Raw genomic sequence first — 9,767 nt, 5'->3', positions numbered from 1 at the left:
GCAGTCTCAGCTCAGTATGGGGCCATTCGATTTTTCAGCTAAGTCAGCCACTGAGGAAAGCAGCTGTTTCAAAGGCCAGACTGCCAGGGAGCCAGCAAGGACCAGTACAGCCTGTGCAGCCCTTTCCTGGTTTGGCAGGACGCCCCCCGACACCCAGGCTGCAGGAGGTCTCCCAGCCCGCAGCCTCATGGCTGGTTTGTGCCTCTGCTCCCACTGCTGCTCGGTCAGGATGGAGCTCCTCAGAAAGCTGAAAGCAAACACAATATGTATTTTCTTTTTCTACTACATAACTTTTTCAGGAACAAAAAGCTTACTTTTATTCTTTTGGCCTGAACCCCATGGCCCATACCCCTACCATGAATCCCAGACCATACAGAGCTCAAGCCCTAATTTTTAGTGTCAAATCAAAGGCAATTCTACTCTTTCATATCCTTTAAAGCTCTGTTTTCCACCTGACTTTTACTCCCCATGCAGCTCAGCTCTTAGCATAAATGAAAAACAGTGTTTTAAGACTTTCCACTTTAAAGAGCACAGAATTGGCAGACTGGCATCTAGATAAAGCTACAAACCTCAAGGACATATTCAAGTTGCAAGAGGTGAATGAACACCCAGTAGAAGGTGATAATAGATTATGAGGCAGAAAATGTCAGAATAATTACATCAGGATCCTCTTATGGCTTCCTTGACTTTTTGGGGTTTTTTAAACTTCAACTTGCCTTTCACTTGTTTTCTTCCCCATACTCGGAAATTAAAAACATGATTTTAAAGCCAAGAAAGCAATTGGAAACTGCTCAGACTGTTAGTATTTTATGTCTTGTTATCGGAATGAGTGCCACAAAAAAAAAAAAAAAAGATTGCATTTTCAAATGACAGTATACGGACTTCAAGATGTTTATAATTAACTCTTATAGAACTCTGTAAAAGTAGAGAACAAAGTAAAATAACTGTTGTGTATCAGGCAGGGATAGTCAGAATATAACTGCAGAAATTTTTATTTTTTTTCTCTGACAGGGTAATGTACAATAGAAAACCAAACTATCTCCAGAAAATTTTGTCTTGGGGATACTGAGCTGAAGCATATGACTCACAGGCTGTTTTTGAAGATAAGCATGTTGTTCTTTCCTTTCTGGCAAAAAGATGAACTAACAACAGTCTTCACTTCTGGTGAGGCTGTTGTGAGCTGAATGCTCAGGTTCCTCACTTCCCTGCTAGTCCCACAGCCAGGGAAAATGTCTGCAGAAACAGTTTCATTCATCAGCTACCCCAAAATCAGATGACTTCACCCCACAGCATTTTTCAGCAGGGCTGAGGCTTTCTTCTGCAAGCCTAGAGGTCACTGACCTGCAAAGTCTGTTCATGCCAGCCTTGGAGCAGCAGGTCCTTCACTGCCCAACTCAGCCAAGGTTCCCACTGTTGCCCTAGAAAACATTGATCTGTTGAGTTCTGTTCCTACATTAGAGTCTATTGTCCCAAGGCAGAATCCAGAATATGACCAAAATTTGAGTACTGCATCAGGAAATGAGGCTTTTTTAAACTGAAATTATCCTACAGGGGTGATAAAAAAGATTCAATGGAAAGATCATTTTGCTACCAGAAAATTCTTCCAGAGATGTGATTTTGACTGTTTCCTCTATGTAAGTGAGGAATATTGCAAAAACTTGCTCTCACTTCCTGGAATAAACTTACTGAATGCTATATTACAATGGCATTCAGCAATATATGCATGAAAATACTATGTAAAGAGAAAAAAGTAATCTATATTTTGCCATGGCTTGTTGAAATAAGTAGCCTTTTTGCCTAACCAAATGCAAACCATTTGCCTGCGGTTACTGTTTCACACAAAATTCTGCAATCCTTATCCAAGTGCTAAGTAACTCCAGGAAGAGCTTGCCTGAAGCCCCTGTGGAAGCTATCTCAGGCAGAAAGGGGCCAGGGGACACAGGTGTCACATCCAGTACCTAGGCAACAACACTGTCTTCAGCACCTTTGGGCCAAAATTCCCTGGCCATAATTTGCCACAGCTTTTGAGTGTGCCCCACGGCATCACAGAAGTTAATGAGGAACACCAAGGGAACAAGTCCTTGGGATTACTTTGCCCTACCCATGGGCTGCAGTCTACACCTCAGTCCTGATGACTTCCCACCACTTCCCCAGCCTGCTAACACAAAGTGCAGTTCATCATCTTTGCATGTAGTGCATGACTCTATAAACTTCAGGAAACCCTTCTTTTACAGGTTTCTGCCAGCAAGCACACTGGCTAGAACAGGTAAATACTATTTAATATTCCTGGTAAGGGATCATGATGTGAGAGGGTGCAGCTGGAGCTAGTCTTTGCTTATTCTACACATGTAAAAGTATGGAATAAGGTAAACAAGGAAGAAGTAAAAGCCAAGTCACCTCTTGGTTGGAGGGCCAAACTGCAGCAGATCAGTTCCCTGACTTTTGGAGCAGTTTGATGCTGGCCTGACATTTCTAATAAGGAACAACAACCAAATAACCAGATCTGCCCGAGAACCCACCAGGATGGCACTCACCAGTAAATAAGGTCCTGTGACCTTTTCCAGGATGAAGAGCACAGATCTCCACTATTGCAAGCCCTCCATGTGGTACCTACACCTCTGCACTCCTCTTTGGGGTGCCCTCACTTAACCTGTGGCGTGTCTGATCTAACAAGGAAGCAGAAAAAATGCCATTGAACAATTATTTTTACAACAGGACTTGGCAGGCCTGTTTCCGTTTAATATCAGTAACAAACCCTATATTGATATTTGTGGAAAATTAGTTATATCTGAAAATACTACCCTGGGATTCATGGGAAACAAAATAAAAATAAGAACCACTATAACAGTATTTTTACAGCCCATTAATATCCACTTCTAGATTTCCTTTGTAATTCCACAATATCCTTTCTTTCTCTACTATTCAGTATTCCTATTCCAAGACAGATGATATAATTTTAAAACAAAAATATTACAACCTTACAGTGAAAAACTTTCTTAACAATAACTTCAAAATTATTTGTTGTTCAGTATATTTATCATTAGCAGGGTATATTTATTATGAGCAATCATTTATTGGCATGATTGGATTAATCTCTATCGTTTTCTTTCATAAATAACCTTCTTAATTATCAAGAAAATATAATTAATCTATTTTTATTAAGGACAGCATTCTCAGATATTTGTTTTCTGTTAAAAAAATCTGGGATGACAAGTGAAAACTTAAAAATGCTAAAATAAGGACTTAGAAACAGCAGGCTTTACATATATGGCTTTGCCTGAAGTGTTTGTCTTTATTGTGCTTTAATATGTGGCTATAATTCTTAACAAGGAAAGAGAATAACCTTCTAGAGAGCAGACAGACCTCACTGCAGTGGATCAGGCATAGGCTTGTGTGGTTAAAACCAGAAGAACTGCTGTTTTTCTACAGATACTCACTGAGTATTTTTTCTGTGTTCTCGTTAGTGGGCTGTTTCAAGAAAACCAAGCAGTCCGCCTGTGCTGGCAAGAAAGAGAAAAGCAAATGGGCAAATGGGGAAAAGAAGTTGGGTATTTTTCTTCCCTGACCAGAAAGCAGCCTGTTTGGTTTTGCAAGCAGGTCAGGAGTAAGTCTGTTTTACAACACAAGTAATCACCAAGCAGCCAGAGGTTCCCAGCAGCGACCCCAGGGACTGCTTGTGCGTTATCAGGAACTGAAGAAAGGTGTGTCATCACATACCTGTGGTGGCAGGGTCACCTGCGGCTGGATGCACACAAGGCATGTAAGCAAATGGCACTGCTTTCTGCAAAATACGCCAGAAAATATGGCTATTTGAAACTGAAGATTTACTGCTGGGTTTCTCATCTTCAAAAGAATCCATGAACAAAGTGCATATTATGTGCTACTTTCTGTCAACCTGGAGGAAATGAAGTAAAATGTGAGAAGATTTTCACATAGAAATACATGGGGCTTTTTAACAATTTACATGTTTCTCTTTCCCCTTAGACACATTTCGTTGTCTTTTTATTAAATACATAAAGGTAAACGTCTTTGTTCACCACCTGTCTACTCATTACTTGCTTACTGGATACATTGCAGTTAAGTGGAATTTTAAAATAATTTTACAGAAAGAAAGCAAGTGGTTTTATATTTCATTATCAAGATGGTTTCCCAGCCACAAAGGACAGCGTGGGAGGATGGACAGAACTATCTAGTGGGCAAGTAAAATAAGAACACCATTTTTAGCTAGCAGCTTAGTGAGTATTGGGGAGGACTGAGACTGAAAGGCAAGGAGGAAAGACGGCCTTTGGTATAGTAGAGGGAATTCAGAGGGAAGGAATGACAGGATCAGAGGAAGGAGCTATAAATTCTTTTGACAACTTCAAAGCAAGCAGAGTTGAGGGGAGGAGATGTATACATGAGTTTGCCTTTTACTGCACTGTATTAATTTTCACAGTCTTTTTCAGTTATGCCCTACTTATTTTCTATCTGTAAATGCATTACCAGCCCAGAGATCCCAATTACTGTGGGAATTGCAGAGGTTCCAATTACTAAGGAAACTTGTTAAAATTTCTTTTCTAAACACACATATGATGCTGAGACACTTGAGATCCCAAGCAGAATGGAAGGTTGAAAATAGTGCAGATCACAGTGTTTGTAGGATTCAGAACATTTACATGCACATCTATTATCATGTTTAAGTTGCACATCAATTCATTTTAATATATTGGCAAAAGAAAAGTACATGAGGTATGGCATTCAGATAGAAGGTCAGTCAGCAAAACAGGTGATTAGTGCTTTTTCTTATCTCTATTGAATGTGGAAGGAGGCGTTGGAAAAGGTAGTGAACACGCTTCCCTTTCCCCCTCTGTTTTCCATAAAATGTGGAGAAAACCCATAAAAAGATGTTCATACAGTATCCTGGTTTCTGTGCAGATCCCTACTTATGGTTTAAACAATAGATATTAAATTAAGGTTTTTCTAGCAAGTACAGAAAGAGAAAATGTATTCTATATTATTTAAATGCTGTTGGATAAAGAATGTATGATTTATGTTGAAACAGGTAAAATGACACAGATCAGACTCCCTCGTGTGACTTTCCATGACTGCACAGGAGCTCTTTCTTCCCTTACCTGATGCCTCAGAAACCTCTGTGCTGCTGTCCAGTTGTCTGGCAGAACTGGCCCAGGGTCAGAGCTGAGGGAAGAGATCTGTAACTCTCCTTTTGTGTAACAAATGGCTGTAGATTTGTCTCTAAGAGCAGCAGTGAAACAGAATAGCTTGCTGATTGGCAAAATGGGTAAAGAATAAATGACAATAAGGAGAGAAAACCAGAAATAAGTTATACATTGGTTTTTAAAATGAGTTATATGGACATTTATGTACATACATATAGGTGTGTATACATATACACATATATCAAATATATACCATTAGCTGGGCAGGTGCTTACAATAAGATGAAATGAATAGTAGGATTTGAGGGGAGAGTTCTACTGTGAAAATCATGGAGAAAGTTTGGATAACAGAAATACATCTACTGGAATAAATTGCATTACTCTCTACGTTTTTTAAACTGTACAAGAAAAATACGTGAATACTCAGTATTGAAGAAACTGGTACAGTGAGTTCAAGTTCAAATCTGTACAAAAGCTTGTACAGAACAAGAAACTTAGTGTAGTTCTAATGATTTTGTTTACCTAGAATCACAGAATCATAGAATCATTTAGGTTGGAAAAGACCTTTGAGATCATCAAGTCCAACCATTAACCTCGGGCTGCCAAGTCCACCACTAAACCATGTTGTTAAGCACTTCATCTATGCATTTTTGACCACCAGGGATGGTGACTCAACCACTTCCTGGACAACCTGTTCCAGTGCTTGACCACTTTTTCAGTGAAAAAAAATTCCAAATATCCAATCTAAAACTCTCCTGAAGTAACTTGAGTCCCTTTCATCTTGTCCTATGATTGGTTACTTGGGAGAAGGGACCTAACCCCCCATCCCCCCCCGCCTACAACCTCATTTCAGGTAGCTGTAGAAAGCAAGATGGAACCATTAAATTAAACCTGCAGGTGGTGGCTAATTTAATTCATCTGTCAGTGGGGCTTCAAACTGAGTTGGCATTGGGTAAATATGTGACTCAGCCTGACATTAACAGCTCGACTCCTCTGCACTGGGGAAGAATGGTCATCCTTGTTTGATGAGATACAGAAAGCACTTTCTAATGTTTATCTTTTCTATGTCGGCGGAAATGCACAAGTTGGCAAGCATTCACATGTAATTCATACCAACTACAGAGCAATAGGCCTGAACTGTTGTTGCTCTGAATTTCTAAATATTTCAAATCTAAAGATTTAATAGATTTTTATAGAATGATTGTGTACCATAAAAAGACTAAAATAACTTCCACCTATTTCACAGTAAGAGACACAAAAATAATTTCATTTCTGTTCCTGCCTTTCAGTGCTGAATCAATTAGACTGTATAGACTCATAGAATCATTTAGGTTGAAAAATAATTTAAGATCATTGTGTCCAAACATAAAACTAGTGCTGCCAAGTTCACCACTGAACTGTTTCCCTAAGTGCCACATCTACCCATCTTTTAGATACCTCCAGGGATGGTGACTCAAGCACTTCCCTGGGCAGCCTGTTCCAGTGCTTGACCACACTTTCAGTGAAGAAATTTTTCCTAACGTCCAATCTAACCCTCCCCTGGTGCAACTTGAGGCCATTTCCTCCTGTCCTGTCACTTGTTACCTGGGAGGAGAGACCGACCCCCACGTGCCTACAACCCCCTCTCAGGCAGCTGTAGGCAGCAATGAGGCCCCCCCGAGCCTCCTTTTCTCCAGGCTGAACACCCCGGTTCCCTCAGCCGCCCCTGACAAGACTTGTGCTCCAGACCCCCCACCAGCCTCGCCGCCCGTCCCTGGACACTCTCCAGCACCTCAGTCTCTTTTGAAGAGAGGAGCCCAAAATTGTACTTCTTTCTTATCTGTGCCATTCGTAGGGAGGTATCAAAGAAAACTGTTAGTTACTGAATATCTGTTTTGTTTTCTTGTAGACAGTATCACCTACATGACTGAGTCCAGACTGAAGAGGAATGGAAAGTGGAAAATTTAAGGAATCGGTTTGTCAGTCTTTATGACTGACAGTCATAAGGTGTTTATGATTCCATCTGTATGACCACAATATCTCTTTGGGTTTTGTCTAACAACATGATGGTCTTACAGTAAATCAGGGACAAACCTAAAAGTTTTCTTAAGATTGTGATCAATTATTAGGGACCTTGTTATCAACAAATGCATCTGAAAAACAAAAAGTGATTTTCAGTATTATGCTTATATCAGATCTCATCATTTGTGGGGAGGGTCATGGGGTTCTTGTTTAAGCTTTCAAATGCATATAATGATATATTATTCCTCATAAGTTAAAAATAAGTTTTGTGGGGTTTTTAGCATAAAATTAATGTTGGAAATTGAAGCTTTAACTGGGAAAAAGAAGTATTATTTGACAAATTTTATCTATGATTGCTTAAGAATGTGCTTTAGTGTAATGTAGAAATAATGGAACATTGAAGTGATAGTCTTGTGCTCTTAGCAGTGCAAGAGCATCAGAGAAAGCATTTTGTATCATCCTCCATGATTGTAAATGCCTTTTCTGTTTCCTGTACTTATTTTAAACAGTTGGTACTAAATACCATATAGATAAGGAAGAACTTTTAAAACATATTTAGTATAAACTTTCCCAGTGACCCTAGTGAGACATGCTGTGAATCTCTTGGGGTTTTCTAGTCTCCTTGGAAAGATCATATTTCTTATATATTTCACCTGCTTAATGCTTTGAAGTGATAACTTAAATAGTTAGAGCTCAGCTGTGTTCATAGATTTTAATGATTAAAAAACGATTGCTTCCATTACCAATATGTTTCATGTTGAAAAATATGTTCATTTGAAAAAACAAGTTGAATCAGCATTGGAATGGAATTATTCATTGTGACATGGAAAAAAAATTGCATTGCCTGTCTATATATATTTCATTGTCTACAATATACAGAGAAAAAAAAGTAGAAAACTTTAGTATAAATGGAGAAATTCAGTTTTCAGTGTTAGCTATAATGACAGTTTATTGCCAGAATAAACTTTTGAACTCTGAGAAACATAACCTATGAAATTCTACTAACTAAAGTACAATAATTAAGTGAATAAGGAATCTAGTGACAGCATTGGAACCTTGGCAGAACATCAGAAGCTCAAAAAGTGATTATTTTTTTTTTAAGAAAAATAATGCACTGATTTTAAAACATATCCCTATTAATTCCATTCATTAGTATTTAATCAATAAACCCTTCAACTGGAATCAGAAGTTTAAAAGGACTGACTTTCTTTAAATACTCTTCTTATTCCACTTGAAAAATTAAGACAGGAAGTTTTGAACATATGTCTGTATTGTAATGAAATGTGGTTTCTCTTAAATGTGCATGTCTCTCTAACTAAATATTGATAATCACAACTTATGTCTGTGTGTAATAATAGCCTTGTCAAATCTCTCTCTTTCATGATATAAATGTGTCATAAACAACTATCAATATATCAGAGCTCCACAAATCCTGTACACCATAATCCATTCTCCAGCTTTTGTGAAATTCTGGCATCGATGATTAATATTGTTTTAGAATAACAGCACAATCATATTTTCCAATAATGTACTCCATGTTATTTAAGGAATCATTGGAATACCCCCTAAGTTTAAAGTCTGAATTGTCTCTGTGATGACAGATTTTTTCTGAAAAAATGTAAACCACAGCTGTAAATCTTATTAGAAGTGTGCTGTCCGTTCTCAAAATGAGTGAATTTCTAAGGTGCTAAACCTGAAATACCATTATTTATTCCATAAAAATGAATATAACAAATATGCAAACAGATATATTGGGTGAGAGAACAATATTAGACCTTTACATCTGTAAAATATTACAATTTTTTGTTTTATTGTTGCTATGACAGTCATTTAGTTCTTTTGCACTAAGATGTTTTATTGACTGTACTCAAGCAAATTTTGAAGAGAAGAAAATGGAAAAGTATTTTTGGAAAATAGGTTAAAATCTTGAATTCTTATTTATTATTGAAATAATTTTTTAGGCAGGTCTGAGTAGAATTAAATGTTTAACTTGATATTTTTAGTCAATATATCCATAGATGTGAATTACATTTACATTAATTTTCCTGCAAATAACATTTCTAGACTTATTTTTCTAGGACATAGGAAAAGGACTATGTATTAAGAAACAGCTGCCTCACAGGTCTATTTTATGAGGCTAACATAGCTAACTTTAACAATCAGTTTATAAAGTCATTGTTACTGGTTTTATCATAACTTATAAATATAAAAAATATTTCTGCCTCTAAAGCTTTAGTTGTCCTGGTGGAACATAAATTAAATATAACATGAACTTCCATTAATTACCTGCTGACTTCTTTATTGGTAACAGAATATGCAACACTTAGGAAAAACCACCATTACATAAGGGCAATGTATTCTGACTGGTTAAGTGGCTTGAAAGATATCATTGATAGAAAAATACATATATATTTATGGAAAATTTGTACTCACTTTATAAACATGATATAATGGATAAAATGACAGCAGAACGTGATGACAGATGAATGTGTTAAATACAACAGGATTAGCATATGTCTTTAACTCAGTTAACAGCTTGTCACAATGTTACTTGGTAAATGGCAATGTAAAAAAAAAGATTAAAATGTGGTGTGTAATTGCCAAAATATTT

The 9,767-nt window shown here is 37.5% G+C and overlaps 1 long non-coding RNA gene across 1 annotated transcript in view; it reads right to left on the bottom strand.

Moving 5' to 3' along the window:
- Positions 1-965: 965 nt before the first annotated feature.
- Positions 966-9,767, bottom strand: part of LOC114017359 (uncharacterized) — a 33,105-nt gene continuing 24,303 nt past the window's right edge. Inside the window, exons 2-5 of the long non-coding RNA XR_008734028.1 lie at positions 5,112-5,262; positions 3,438-3,895; positions 2,535-2,666; positions 966-1,545 (exon numbers count right to left, since the gene is read on the bottom strand). This is a non-coding gene — a long non-coding RNA (uncharacterized LOC114017359). The remainder of the gene's footprint in view (positions 1,546-2,534; positions 2,667-3,437; positions 3,896-5,111; positions 5,263-9,767) is intronic.

The sequence above is a fragment of the Falco cherrug genome, chromosome 1, assembly GCF_023634085.1.
Source record: "Falco cherrug isolate bFalChe1 chromosome 1, bFalChe1.pri, whole genome shotgun sequence".
Taxonomy (NCBI): Eukaryota; Metazoa; Chordata; class Aves; order Falconiformes; family Falconidae; genus Falco; species Falco cherrug.
Note: the sequence above shows the minus strand (reverse complement) of the source record. Positions and strands in the feature narration are given on the sequence as shown.